Genomic DNA, 14,409 nt, shown 5'->3' on the forward strand with positions numbered 1-14,409 from the left:
ACTAACTTCATCTTCATCTTTTCTGAATTTACTGACTTGGTACTGGCATTTATTATTGCTAAATGATGATGTACACCTTTTCATTTCTCAATGATTTGATCTCGACTTTTATCACCTGTGATTTTCTTTTTTCCATTTATTCAGCAACAAATTTTTAACAAATTCATTGTCGTAAACTTGTATCATCTCTGTGACCTGCTCTCAACTTTTACATCTTGCAATGACTTGGTCTTTCCATCTCCCTGTAATATGATCTTGCCTTTTTCTGCCATTCGCTGACTTGACCTTAACTTTGAGTTTGGTATATGGCCTCGATCTTCACGTGTTTATCTGATGACTTATTTCAAAATCTTGATCTTGACTTCTTCATCCCATCTGTGATGTGGTCTTGGCTTTGTCATCATTCAGTGACTTGACCTGGACTTTTTCATCTAGGTTCATTGAGAATGGGGCTTGACCCCATCATTTTGTGAAAGAACAAGACCAAATAGGAACAAAATTTCTAGCAGCAAATCAGTAAAACTAGGAATTCTGCATTACTATAAAGCATCTGTAATTGGGACAGAAGCCTATCACGGACAAGGATGAAACCTACAGAATCTGTTTTTTCACAATCTTGTCAATTATGTCAAAACCTTACCACCATACTCAGTGGAAAGAGATAATTCCTTATGTCCTACAACTAGGGCTGTCAACGAGTACTCGGGTACCCGACCATATTGAAAAACCCGGGTATTGAAACGTAAACGCGGGTACCCGTAAAAAAAAATCGCCACACTCGCCAACCACTTCAAACAGGTGTGACAGCTATGGCTTTAATTAGAAACCAGATCCCTGCTTAATATAAATAAACAATACATCAGAGAGTCTGTTTGGATTAATAAAATTCATTGGCATTGTGCAACAGGACAAACCGTTATCCCCGAGGCATTATATACCAAGGTTAAAACATAGCATTGTTCTACAGGTAATAAACCTTTTTGTAGACGATAACTATTGATTGTGGGTGCTAAATGATCGGTACATTGCGTGCTCTTTTAATGAAATCCAGATGGATACCTTTGATTTCCAAACACAAATGTCGAAGAAATCCCACAATTTATATTATGAACAATTATCACCTAGACACCTTGAAATCTTCGTACACACACACACACACACACAAAGACGGTTTTAACGCATTACTCTTGACATGTGGTAAAGCTGCTTTACACGCATGCGTGGGTAATTCAAATCTGCGGTCAAAAGCCAATGAATAAACGTGGTCTGTTCTAACAAGGACTTATACTTTAAAAAAAGGTGAGTGTTCTAAAGGATTTAATGCGGCTGATCACAGTGATCATTAAAAGTTGGATTATACCTACCATCTGTGTACAAAGGTCATTCTAAATAAATTTATTAATTAATAGCATGCGGTCAGATCATTCGCAGCTACATCGGTGCGGACGCATCAGACTGAGTAGTGCATTACACGGTTAGCCTCTATCGCCATATAAAATATTAAAGAAATGGGGATAACAATTAGTTGGTCTACGGTTGTACATGTCATTCATGTGCTAACGGATACTCGTTAAATTTCGCAACGGGTACCCGGGTTGGTTTTTCATGATTTTTGACAGCCCTACCTACAACCTTATTCATCATTTTAAAAATGGCTATTTCATCAAGTCATCTGTAGCAGTTTCACTAAATCTTTTCATTTTGCTTGGTTCCACAATATTCGTTGCCTTAGGTTTTATTGTATTTCATGAAATGTCATTCATTTACTTAACTGAGGCTGTTTTATCTAATTTAATTGGAGCTGCTTCCAGTTAGTCACCTGATGACCATCTTGTGACTTGATTCAGGCTCCATTATTCACATTCCCTAAGTTTAACTGCTTCATCAGGTTTCATGCAGCTATTAAATAGCTTACTATAGGAACTTAGATGTGCATTCACTAGGACTAGGACTTTTCAACTAAGCTACCATATATACTTGCTTTATAAGTCAATCCAAACTGAAAATAACAAAGATCCTTATCTGCTGTAGCATAATGCACCTGCAGAAAAATGTCAGTGTTGTTTGTTCTACCGATTTGCTGCGGGACTCGACTTATAAGCGAGTATATACTGTAACCCTACAATGTCTTGCTTGCTCATCTCAGTTTCATAAAATGAATTGCAATGAAATTGTCACAACAGGAATATTTTTTTAACATACTTATGCAAATTTGTTAAACATCATGTCCTTGACGTGTCAGAATTCATTTTCTGATCAATCATTTGTGGCGCATCAATTATTCTATGTGACTCTTTAAATATGTACTGATGTGGCATATGTAATCAAATTTCCATAGCTTGAAGCATGGATCAGTAAGCTACCAGTCCATCTGTGTGTAACCCAATACAGTAATGATCCAATGTATCTAGTAGCTTACCATTAATTTTTAACTGCAGACTCCACAATTCCAATTCTGCCATCATATGATGTGCAGGCAGAGCCGGGTCGATGCAGTTTGTTATTAGTACTTATTATACGTGAGTGTATATGGTCAGCAAATCCCTGACTGCAGCATGTTCCCTTTTCATTCAATCATGATATTAACATCACATGTGAACTTCTAATCACTGACTGAATGTTTACAATACATATTAAGAACCAATTTCGAAGATGAATGCAGTATTTTTTACAAAGTTTTAATATAATCAAATAAACAGTAGTCGCAATGTGAATACAAAGGTGAAGAATAAATACAACTAAAACTTTTGGAAATTCATAAAAGATAATTTCTCAAGATTGTGGATATTAAAATATCAAGAAATCCAGGTCCCAAAAAAGAGACATATATTTTTGAAAAGTTGCTTGATGACATAAATCAGTAGAACAAGAGAAAACTACCTTCACATCTCTTGAACATGTTCTTCATTTATTGCACATCAAAAATGTGTGTGCATGTGTGTGTGTGATTTAGATTTTTAATGTAGCTTTAAAAAAATTTCAGTCATATCGCTATGATGTCTGCAGTGTGACAGTTTATAACAGTTTATAGTGATGTCTAGCACTGGGACATCATGCCGCAGTCACATTATCCTGATACCAGGCCAACCAGGCCTAACACTAACCTCTTAATGCTGAGTGAGGCAGCTGTTAGTACCATTTTTGTAAGTCTCTGGTATGACTCTGCCAGGGATCAAACCCATGACCTCCGCATCTGAGGGAGATGCTCTAACCACTAGATCGGTCACATAAAAAATGATTATTCAATCATTACATTTCAATATTAGTCTCAAGAAATGTACACTACTGACATATACATAGGTGTCAACTTGTATGGTTTACCCGTAATTTTTGTTTTTTTTCCTTTTTCGTCAATGTACGGCCATACAAGCATTCTGTACGGATTTTAATTTGCTTAAATTTAAACATTTTTTTTTTCGCTTTGTGTGCAACCATGACTCTTGGCCTAATTTTTTTTAGCATGAGAATTCAGTGAGACTATAGTGGCTTGAAACAACCAATCAAATCATACTCAAAACGGCACTTTTCCTTTGATAATGAAACGAGTTTTATTCATGGTTCAACTCTAGTCCTACAATGTAAGACATAGCACGTTGTTTTTGTTTCAGTAATATGTCTTACTATCCAAATAAGAGCCTTGTATAGCGTGTTTCAATGTCTCTGACAATGGAATGAGTAATCAAAGTTTCATCAACATCTCCCACACTTGGCAGCCTATATCGACACTCTTCACTAATTTATGTGTAGTTAATATACTTACTGTGCTGTCTTTATCCTGGCAGAATGAAGATATGGTACTAGCAAATGGGTACATTTTCACGTTCTGTTGACATACATTTGAATTTGTTGTAATGCCCCAGTAGTCAAGGTATGCTGAGGTAAGTTCAAGTAGGTTCATGTTGGGGATATGTTTTTCGAACGAAATGAACCATTGCTTACAGTTCCAATAGGCATAATATATTTTTATTCATTTCGTTAAAGAATAATATTTCAACTTAACCTGCTTTCGGTATTCCCGGCTTTCATCGCTTTCCAGCCAAATGAAATGTAGGCCAACGAAACTTGAAAACAGGTCCATTCCTTTTATGAGAATTTGAATTTATTAGAGAAAAGACATCAGAGTAAGTAAAGTCTGACTAAAACAATATGACTTTACTTTGTAGAAAAGTGACGTTATTTTAGTTGTCAGTTGTGTGAAATATTCCTGAAAATTTGACTTTTGTAATGATGTTAGTCTATATCAAAACACAATGCACAGCACCATTAGTTAGGCTGTAAGACCTTGACACCACCAACATAAATATCAGCGTCGAGGTCTTACATGTAGGACTAGGTTCAACTCCAATGAAGATCTTGTCGTTTATTGCTCGGAGATTAGATGCTCACTCAGATTTCTAATACTGACTAACTACCTGTGTATTAAGTTTGTTTTCTTATTTTATACATTATTATTTTATTATTTATACTTATTACTATCAAATACATAAAGTTTGCATCAATTTTCATACTTTCATAATTCGTCCAACTTTTCTGTGTGGAGATAAAGTTGATTTAATAAAAACTGTAACAATATACTAATTACAAATAAATACTCTACTGATTTTAGCACTGGCATTTTATCGTGCTGTTATAGCTTTGAGTTAAGTTTGTCAGATAGGTAATGCAAACATGAAGATACATTGCCATAACGACAGGCGTAGTACAGATACTGAGCGACTCGAAAATATGTAACACTGCCAATTTATATCAAGTTTGTGACCAAAACTGGCACACCATTTAGCAACTTCATGACATTTCAAACACCAGATACGCAATTTTAATAGAAACGATCAACAGCTTACGAGTGTAAACTTCCGGACTGCTACTTTGTACAAAATTATTTCTAGATTTCAATTTTTTTATTGCACATGGCGTAATATCTTTAGGTTTATGGTGACAAAAATAAATTTGTAACATATTCGTAATCGGGAGATCTTCCTCTATCACACACCAAATCTAAATTTTAAATTTATTTTATTTTTCTCATCTAGTTTAAATACTCCATCCATCAAATGGCTGCGACTAACTCAAAGAAACGCAAGCTTGAAGACACTGACCAAGGTCATGGCAAGTTTCAGGCAGATTGGATTAAAGTCTTCGCTAGCATTGTAGATTTATCCAAGTTAGGATCTTCAGATGCTTTTTGTAAAATATGCAGTAAAGACATTAAAGTGGTGGTGTCGAGCATAATTATGATCTGGAGGAACATTTCAGGACAAAACCGCATAAAAGAAATTTTGAAATGAAGAAGGGAGCATCCATCAAAAGCTTCTTTTCTCAGCCAAAGCAGGAAGATGATAGTGTTATAAGTAAAAAGAAAGAAATAAAGTTTCAGAAATGTAAATATTTATGTAAATAAATGTCATAATAATTTAAGTATAGCATTTTATGTTTTAAAACTGTTGATCATATATAATGTAGGAATATATTTTTGCATGTATGTTTTTTTTGTGGTCTTTGTAAGGTTTTTATTGGTCTGGCATGCAAGTTTCCATCTCAAAGGGTTGACACCTATGCATATACATGACTGACTAATAATTCTAATAATGGAAAATTACTGATAAAGAACTACTATCAATCAAAGGTGATCTTGCAAAACCAAGTAAACAATGAACACTTCTAAAACAGAGTGATGTCAACATCATAGATTAATCAAGGATACATGTTTTGAAATGTGAAAAAAATAAAAGACCACAACTGTCTCTTATAGCTTCATATAGGTTCTTTCCCTTTTAATCCACAAGTTACCTCCCCACAGTGGGTATTTTAATAATAATGCATAGAAACAACATGAACCGTGTATTCATTTATAGCAGATAATAATTGTGATAAACCATTTTTTAAAATAAAACTGCATGAGTTTTATTTTTTTATTAAATACACAATTATATATGATGATGGTTTTAACTCATGAAAATGCTCCTTCACCCAAATGCTGTATAGTTAAATACCTACCATTAGGGAGGCAATTGCTAGCATAAGGAAGGGTAACTTGTACAAATTGTGAATAGCTGACCTGCCAACCCCAACGAGAGTCCTTGAGGGAGATTTTGAAAAAATTTCAGGGATATTTCAATCATTGATGGGAGGATTTCATCAAGGGAGAAACACGTTCATAAAAAGTGAATGGTTTTCAAATAAACATAAACTAATTCAAGTCCAAAATGGTTTATTTTTAGATAATAAATAATAATATATAAATAACAGACTGAACAAAACTTAAGTGAAGAACATAAATTAACACTACTCCTGGAGAGACATGGTTGTTGCTCCTTTGCATCTTTTAAGCATAACTTTGTCAAACTGTCTCTCTGAGCCAACAATACCTTCTTGTTTAACAGCAAGAAGATTTTCTAGTGCCTCAGTTTTCATACTGCTCCTGAAGTCAGTCCTATTCTTCCTCACAAAACTAAATATTCTTTTACAGGATGCATTGCTGTGAGGGATGGAGAGGATATGACTCATCACTTTGGCATGAAGTCCAAATTTTGCTTGACCCATGCTATCTCACCAACCTTCATCCAAGTTTGGTCCATGGCAGCTGCTGAATTAGGCTCCAGCATTCCAGGAGGTAGTTCAACCTGGTATAGAGAAAACTGCATCGTAGCTGTTCCAGTGAAGCTCCTACAGGCATGATTGCTGGAAACCGCTTCAAAAAGAAATCCAACATTGTCGAAGCTGATTAAGGGCCTCTTTGTCACATCTGCTACAACCGCATTTTTAAAACGAGGTTCTGAAATATTTCCATGCTTAATTAGATTGTTACATGCTGTTGTAAAGAAGGCTTTTATAGAGGTAAAGAATGAGTCAGCCTTTTCTTTAGAAAGCTGACATTCATGCCTGAAGCTCTGAGCTGCGTGACCAATCATTATTTCATTTTCTTGATGTTGTATCCAATCCTGAAGTCAACAGATTCTGTATCCTTGTAGATCATGGACAGAAGGTTTCACAAATATGGACATAACCTGCTTAATAAGCTTATTATCTGAGCAGCCTGTTTGTGGATCATTGATTATTTCTGACTGCAGCTCAAGATTTACCTTGTCAAAAAAAAGGAATGATGAAGTCCAAGATTAGGAGGTTCAACTGGAGTCCTAGACCTTAAATTTTCCTGAACTCTTTGCTTCCTAAAGTGGCTGGCTTCCACACTTTGTCTTGTTTTGACTTCTTTACTGGCAGACTTCTCTTCACACTATGCCTTAAAGAAGGCTGTAAGTGGATCCCACTGCTTGAGTACCAATTTTGTCGTTTTTCCAAGAGACAGCCACCTAATACTGAAATGCTTGCACACCTTAGTGATATCAACATCTGTTTCTTCTTGGCCATGATTCTTATTGGTAGTAATAAATGTCATGAAAGAACAATTCTACATTAACATTAAGCTCCTTGCAAGCCCATTCACAAGCCAAGTGGAGTCCATGACAAATGCATCCAGTTGCACATAACTCGGGTCACTTTTGCAGCAAAAATCCGTAGGCACCATTCTCTTTACTCCTATCATAACATTGGCATTGTCTGTGGTGAATACAATGCAATTCCTCCAAGGGAAGCTTTTTTCCTCAAATATGTTGTCAATCATTTTTGCGATGTTTTATCCTATTACCTTTTCTGTGCACTCCAATGTTAGAAGTTTCGTTCTTGTATTTCCATTTTCACCATAGATAACAACAAGTGGGTATATCTTGTCTCCCGTCATTGCTACCACCTATAGCAATGCTAAATGGCTCACTTTTCATTGTCTGAACATTTCTGTAAAAGCTGCTTTCACTTGCTTAACAATACATGTTGTCTTTGTTCATCCACACTGACATTTTTTTAATGATGTCACATAGTGAATGGGATGGATGCAGGAACAAAACCTTGAAAAGGGCACCTGCATGATTGGCTGCAGATAAAGAGATATTATGTTCAACAAGAAACCCAGTAAAAAGTGCTTCAGCTTTGGTCACAGTCTTTTTGAGAGATGAGTCCACAAGTTTGAAAAATCTGACACATCCTGGGTGTTTCTCTTTGTCTGTGCAGATGTTAAGTGCCTGTGAAATAAATTATATGAAATTTAAAATACTGACTCAGAAAAAAAGACAAGAAAATAGAAATTGCATTCATTCACAAAAATGAATTAAATTTAACGTTTCTTACTTTTTATTAAAACTTAAATCAAAAATAAATCAAAATTGTTAAAGTGCCTTTTTGGTTTATGGCTCAATAATAATAATAATAATAATAATAATAATAATAACAATAATGACGTCTTAGTATTTTTATTATCTGCAGATGTATCAATTCAATTGTCATTTATTCAACAGTACCTGATTTAACTGTTCAATCAGTGTATCCTTAATTTGCTAAAGATAACCATAATTTTAATGCTGGCACTCAAACTACAATTTGCAGCATGCAATTAAGGCCATAAATATAAACAGTAAGATTAAAAACTTACTTTTGTGCCTGGTGATGTCGACAACAATCTTCACTCCTGCCACTGGCAATACTGAAACAGGAATTGCGCGTCTTGCAAAACTCTGTATGTTTATCACTTCCATGAGTCAGGCATGAAAATTCCAGGCTATATGAAGCTTGGAACGAAGTTTTATATTTTTGTACTTTCCAACTTCATCTCAATCTCGCATTCTTTTAGACATTGTAGAAGAGATCACCAAACAGATGGATTCAAGTTTGCGTGCTTTTCCAAGAACTTCTGAACACATTCAGTACCACATGCTGGGAAATTTCCAAAACATTTTTCATTAAACAAAACAAACTGTTCCCAATTTTTTTTGGGTGAAACAAATTTTTTCCAGGAGAAAAACTAATAATGCGGGAGTGCAGGAGGTGTGGCTAAATTCAGGAGTCTACCGGAAAAAAAACGGGTGAGTTAGCATGTCTGGAATAGGTTTCAAACAAAATTCCCTCCAAGGGAATGACACTACTGCTGCAAAAAGAGTTTTCAGGAATCCATAATAAGTCTATTTCTTCTGAACTTTTATTATTATTTGCTATTAAGAACTGAAATTATCTATATTCTTTCATCACTACAACATACTAAATTTGGTAACAAACTTTTTTCTTTCATGGTCGAGTTAATATGCTCTCAAAGATCCATGAGAGTGCAGCACAAAATTCTTAGTCATGGTCTTTGGATAGATAATCAGCAAACATGTCTCAGATCATGTCAAGATATACCCACATGCCAAGTTTGGTTAAATCTATAATTAATATTCAATGGGGGGAGGGGATGGGGACCAAGTTACTGAATCGACATCATTCAACGTTATCCTCTGGCATCTCCACAAAAACAATTTGATAAAAATCAACCCATACTTATTTGTGTTATCACGCTATTAAACCAGTACAGCTAAAAATCTTCATTCAGGTCCTTTTACCTTAAAATCAAAGTCAGAGTGCCTTAATCAACTTGTTTATACAGGACTCATAATTAGTGTTGGTCTGCAATCCGAAGGCTAGTAAATTTATTGCTGGGCTAGTAGTTTTCATATTTTCAATGGGCTAGTAGTTTTCATATTTTCAATAGTCAGATGGCTAGATAATCTTGTCGTGCTTCTGGCATCATTTTGTGGGAAAGACTGGTGAAAATACAGCAAGACAAGTAAATTTCTCAATCAACAAGTCCCTCCAGTACAAAGAAATTATGTTAAAGCTCAATACACTGGTCAAAAGTCATATGCATATATACAAAAAATGCAAACAACCATTACAAGACTTGACACTTAGGTCAATTAGGTCTGGTTTTCAACTCCTTCACAAAATACATACATTTTGGTGCTCAAAAATCTGCAGCATTTCACTCAAAACCAATTACACAACTATTATATAAGAAGAGTTTTATTGAAAACCCCATGTTAACGCCACCATCCACTGACAACTATGAAAACAAGATTTTAGACGTCTGCCATGGTGCCACAACGGAAGTCAAATGAACACCATTTTCAAACAGAACTAGCCACATAAATCTTGCTAGTGTTTTAGTAAAAACCCAACATCATTTTTACAACCATCCATCCAGGAGCCAATGACCATCAAGGTATCCATTTTAAACAATGTATCATTTAATGCAGAACTAGGAAGTGGGAGGTTGTGGGTTCAATCCCCATTCAAGTCATACCAAAGACTTACAAAAATGGTACTAACAGCTGCCTCATTTGGCGCTCAGCATTAAGAGGTTAGTGTTAGAAATGGTTGGCCTGGTGTCAGGATAATGAGACTGGGTGGGACATCATGCTACATGTCTGCAGCATGATGCCCCTAGTGCTAGACATCACTATAAACTGCCACACTGCAGACATCGTAGCAATATGACATAAAAATACAAATACTTCAAAACTGCAATAAATAATTTATATTAAGCATTAAAACTTAGTGATTCAAAGTGAATTTTGACTGAAAGTTTCTTCAAATAGTCATTGTTCCCACCATATGACATGCATAAGTCCATTCCGAAAAGATTGAAGGTACTGTATTCAGAAATACTAAAAATTTTATGTAACAATTTATTATTTAAAACCTTACTGATTTAAATCAGCTTTTGGATAAAACATCTTTCCCACCATGTGATATGTATTATCCATAAAGAAAAGAATACAAAGACTCCATTCTGAATATCTGTAGCACACATTTTTTGGTCAAGATAAAACAAATTCTGCCAAACGGGGATTGTTAGTAAAACTCTGCAACTATATATTGCAAGTGGTTTGACAAACAAACAAAAAACATCAGTATGACCATCCATTCTGAAAACGTAGCCATAACAAGAACAAGATTTTTCACATTTTGGGCATCATTTTCATTCTGGACACAAAGAAAACTGAAGTTACTGTAATCTTAAAAGTTTTCCAAAAATTTTATGGCTGCTAGGTGTCTTGTTACTAAATATTTTTTCATCAAGTTTCCATTTTATCTTCCAATGGTTAATATTGTCATAGATTTTAATCTGAAGAGAAACAGGTACTGAATTAGATATTGAAATACAATCATTTCATACAATAGCTGCCACAAAGTGCAAAAGAATAAAGATATGTACCACACCACATGACAAAGTGCATGTATGATAATTAATTTCTTACCTGTCACGTAAAAAGGTATAATTTAATATCTCGAAGTTTAACCAGTGCAGGACAAGGTATCTTGACAATCTCATGTTTCTCAGATTCAGCAGACAATAAAAATGTGTCTGAAATAAAAAAGTGTCACAATGCTTTGAAAAGTTACATATATTAGAAACGCCTAATATGTGAAAACAGCATCTGAGAAATTTTTTGGCCAGGTGCCACTATACAACAAAACTAAAGTGCATCTTGTGTCTGAGGTATAGAAATAATTACATGAAATGATGCAAAAAAGTGATCACATTGTTTTATAACATATTTTCATATCGATTTCATGCATGTATCACTCGATCTAACGACATTTAAAGTTTGCTAGACCATCCGGTAAGTGGCTACGCTTTGCCAGCACCATGTTGGTCTCTTGTGATTCTAGACTGGTATTCATGCCTTCCATGTAAGGAAAGATATGGATTTCGAGCCGACTTTGAAAATAAAAGTCTACTAGACAAATTTAATCCTCTGAGCATCTGGATTTACTAAGCATATATGTTTATTGCAAGCACCCAAAGGATCCATACCCTCCGAATATTCGAGTTAGAACTTGATAAATTTAACTCACGATCAGTTTAGTTTGACTCAATTATGTGACTGTTTCAGGCATCAAGTGCTAAATGAAAATTCCCTGGTTTTTCCAGACTTGCATCAATAATTGCAAAATTCAAGGACTTTTCACGGTTAGGAAAAAAATTATCTTTTTCACGATTTCCCAGTAGCGTGAGAATTATCATTTCTCCCGATTTTTTCACGATTTCCCAGTAGTGTGTGGAACCCTGTCTTTCCTGAAAGATCCCAGAGTTTGCTGTTTTCAAGTTTTATTAACGTTATTTTAAATGTCACTATCAAAAAATTTTGCTACAACATTTCTTCCATTTCATTTTGACCAAAAACAAGTCTAGGCAAGTAATGCATTGCTCAAGGCAAGCAGATTCTATGAGAATTTGTTTGACTGGGCAAGTGATCACAAAAATTAATGTTCAGTTCAGTTATGGTAAACATTATATATTGTTTCACTCTTCAACCATTTGAAAGATTTCAGCCAGGTATTCTTCAGGCTTGTTTATCATACAAAGGATTACACATTATTCCCAAGATGTAACATCATTGTGTTTCTGTGCCACAAAACACCAAACCAAATCAGTTACCTGCCTATCAATAGTAAGACATATGTATACCACTTTTCTAACAGTTCCAGCATCAACAGTTGAGTTTTGAGTGGACATTTTGTGTTTATATTTCTGCCACTGAGATACACGGGGATACATCACTGTAGATACAGGTGAGACACAGGATTCCTTGTACCATGATTTCAATCCTTTCTTATTAAGTTGTGGTTGCAGAGTGGTTGAGGCACTGAATTCATGACCAAAAGGGTGTGAGTTGGATTTCCACAATACAATAAGCCAAGTTCAACTACCATTGAGTGTCCTTAGGCAAAAAACTGGACTTGCCTTGAGTATTTTTCAAATTTTCTTTTTTATTGGGATGAAGAAGTACACAGGATCAAGTTATGGGGGATATTAGACACAAAACTGAAGGCCATATGCAGTGTGCAACATTGCTACCTAGCAACAGAAGATATATAGCAAAATATTTCAAGTCAATCTGTTCAGTTTGCAGTTAGGATCAACTTGTAAGCATGCACATGCAGTACAAATTTTACCATATAAAGCCCACATCCTTACAACTGAATTTGTACTTGTATGGTTTACTGGTATTTAACTCACCCCAAGGGAAGTGTCATTCAAGTATACACAGAAGCGCACAGCCCATGTTCCCAAGCTGGAACCACCATTTTTATGTGTTCAACTGAGATGAAGATTCAGCTTCCCATTGATGGATGGATTTGATTTATGTGAATTCAGCATACACAAGGTTTCTCAGGACATCAATATACACGTAAATCGGGGGTTTACTGCATATGGAATCTGGGCCTAAAGATACCATCATATATGGGATTAGACAGATTGGAAGGTCGTTTGGTAATATACTGAACAGCCAATTTTGTTTGAGATCAAGTGATTGTTCATTTGCCTTAATCTTTTCCAATCAATAATGTCACTAATAAACATAAGGTTCCTTGACTTTCCCAATCGGATCCAGATTTCAATAACTCTGACATTCTTAACTGACTCCATTCTGAGGGCATCTGTTCCATTCTTCTCTTAAAATTCACTGCCCTTGACACTCTTAACTGACTCGATTCTCATAGATATATGTTCTATACATCTCTTGAGAATTCTACATTCTGTATCCCTTTATCAGGAAAAGACATTGCAAAGGAAGAAATGCATGGAAGAATTTTATGATGCAATATCAGATTAGGAACATAATAGTGGATCTGTCATTTCTCATATTTGTAGGCATGTATGATGTTTTCTAGTGCAGAATGGTGGGGAAAATCTCTTTCATGTGGTGACTGCAGTCTTTCATCATATGACCTTCTACTTTTTTCATAGTGCACAGAAACCAACAAAAAAATCCCAGTTATCATCATCACTTGAGGAATCTTCCACAATAATCAAGATAAGCTTTACTTATAACACATCTTTACAATAGTCCCCCTCTTATAAGGCCACCCCTATTCCAGCAGGGAAGTGGCCTTATAATGAGGGTGGCCTTTCTAGAGAGGGATGACAAATGCAAATAGCAAATACATATGAAGAAAGTCACAAGTACATTTAATTCTAAAACATTTAACATTTTCATTTAAAAATCACATGCATATTGTGAAATAAATGTAAAACAAACTGTTTCATCATTTTCAAAAGAATGTTAGGAATAACCATTGATATAGTTTTAAAACTGTCTTTATAGTTATGTTACAGATCAAATCATCTGTCACTTTGTTGGTGACAGCCTAAAAAGCAAACCAGATGAGTCACAATAAAAAATATCCTAGCTGTCATATCCCCTGCATATATCATTTAGTCTTTTGTTCCAATCTTCGACAACTTTATCATCGTCAGCTGATTCTCCGCTAAGGTCAGAACACTTATTATTGTGTCGGACTTAAAATCTGTGCAACCATCCGTTACTTGCGTTAAAGGCGGGCCCAAGTGGCCGAGTGGTCTAAAGCACTCTCCGTTATGGATCACTGCCATCTCACCTGTCTGCATGCGTTCGAGTCTAGGATTCGCCCAATCTGGGTATGTGAGAAAACTTGCCAGTAGCTTCTCGTGGGTCAGTGGTTCTTCCCAGGGTTTTCCTGGGTTCTTCCTCCACCATTAATACTGGCCGCCATGCATAG

At 35.4% G+C, this 14,409-nt stretch overlaps 1 long non-coding RNA gene across 1 annotated transcript in view; it reads right to left on the minus strand.

The window, feature by feature from the left end:
* Positions 1-14,409, minus strand: part of LOC149794323 (uncharacterized) — a 205,224-nt gene that overhangs the window by 185,430 nt on the left and 5,385 nt on the right. The window contains exon 2 of the long non-coding RNA XR_016423004.1: positions 11,121-11,227. This is a non-coding gene — a long non-coding RNA (uncharacterized LOC149794323). The remainder of the gene's footprint in view (positions 1-11,120; positions 11,228-14,409) is intronic.

This window comes from Sinohyriopsis cumingii, chromosome 8 (assembly GCF_028554795.1).
Source record: "Sinohyriopsis cumingii isolate HCF-2022 chromosome 8, ASM2855479v2, whole genome shotgun sequence".
Taxonomy (NCBI): Eukaryota; Metazoa; Mollusca; class Bivalvia; order Unionida; family Unionidae; genus Sinohyriopsis; species Sinohyriopsis cumingii.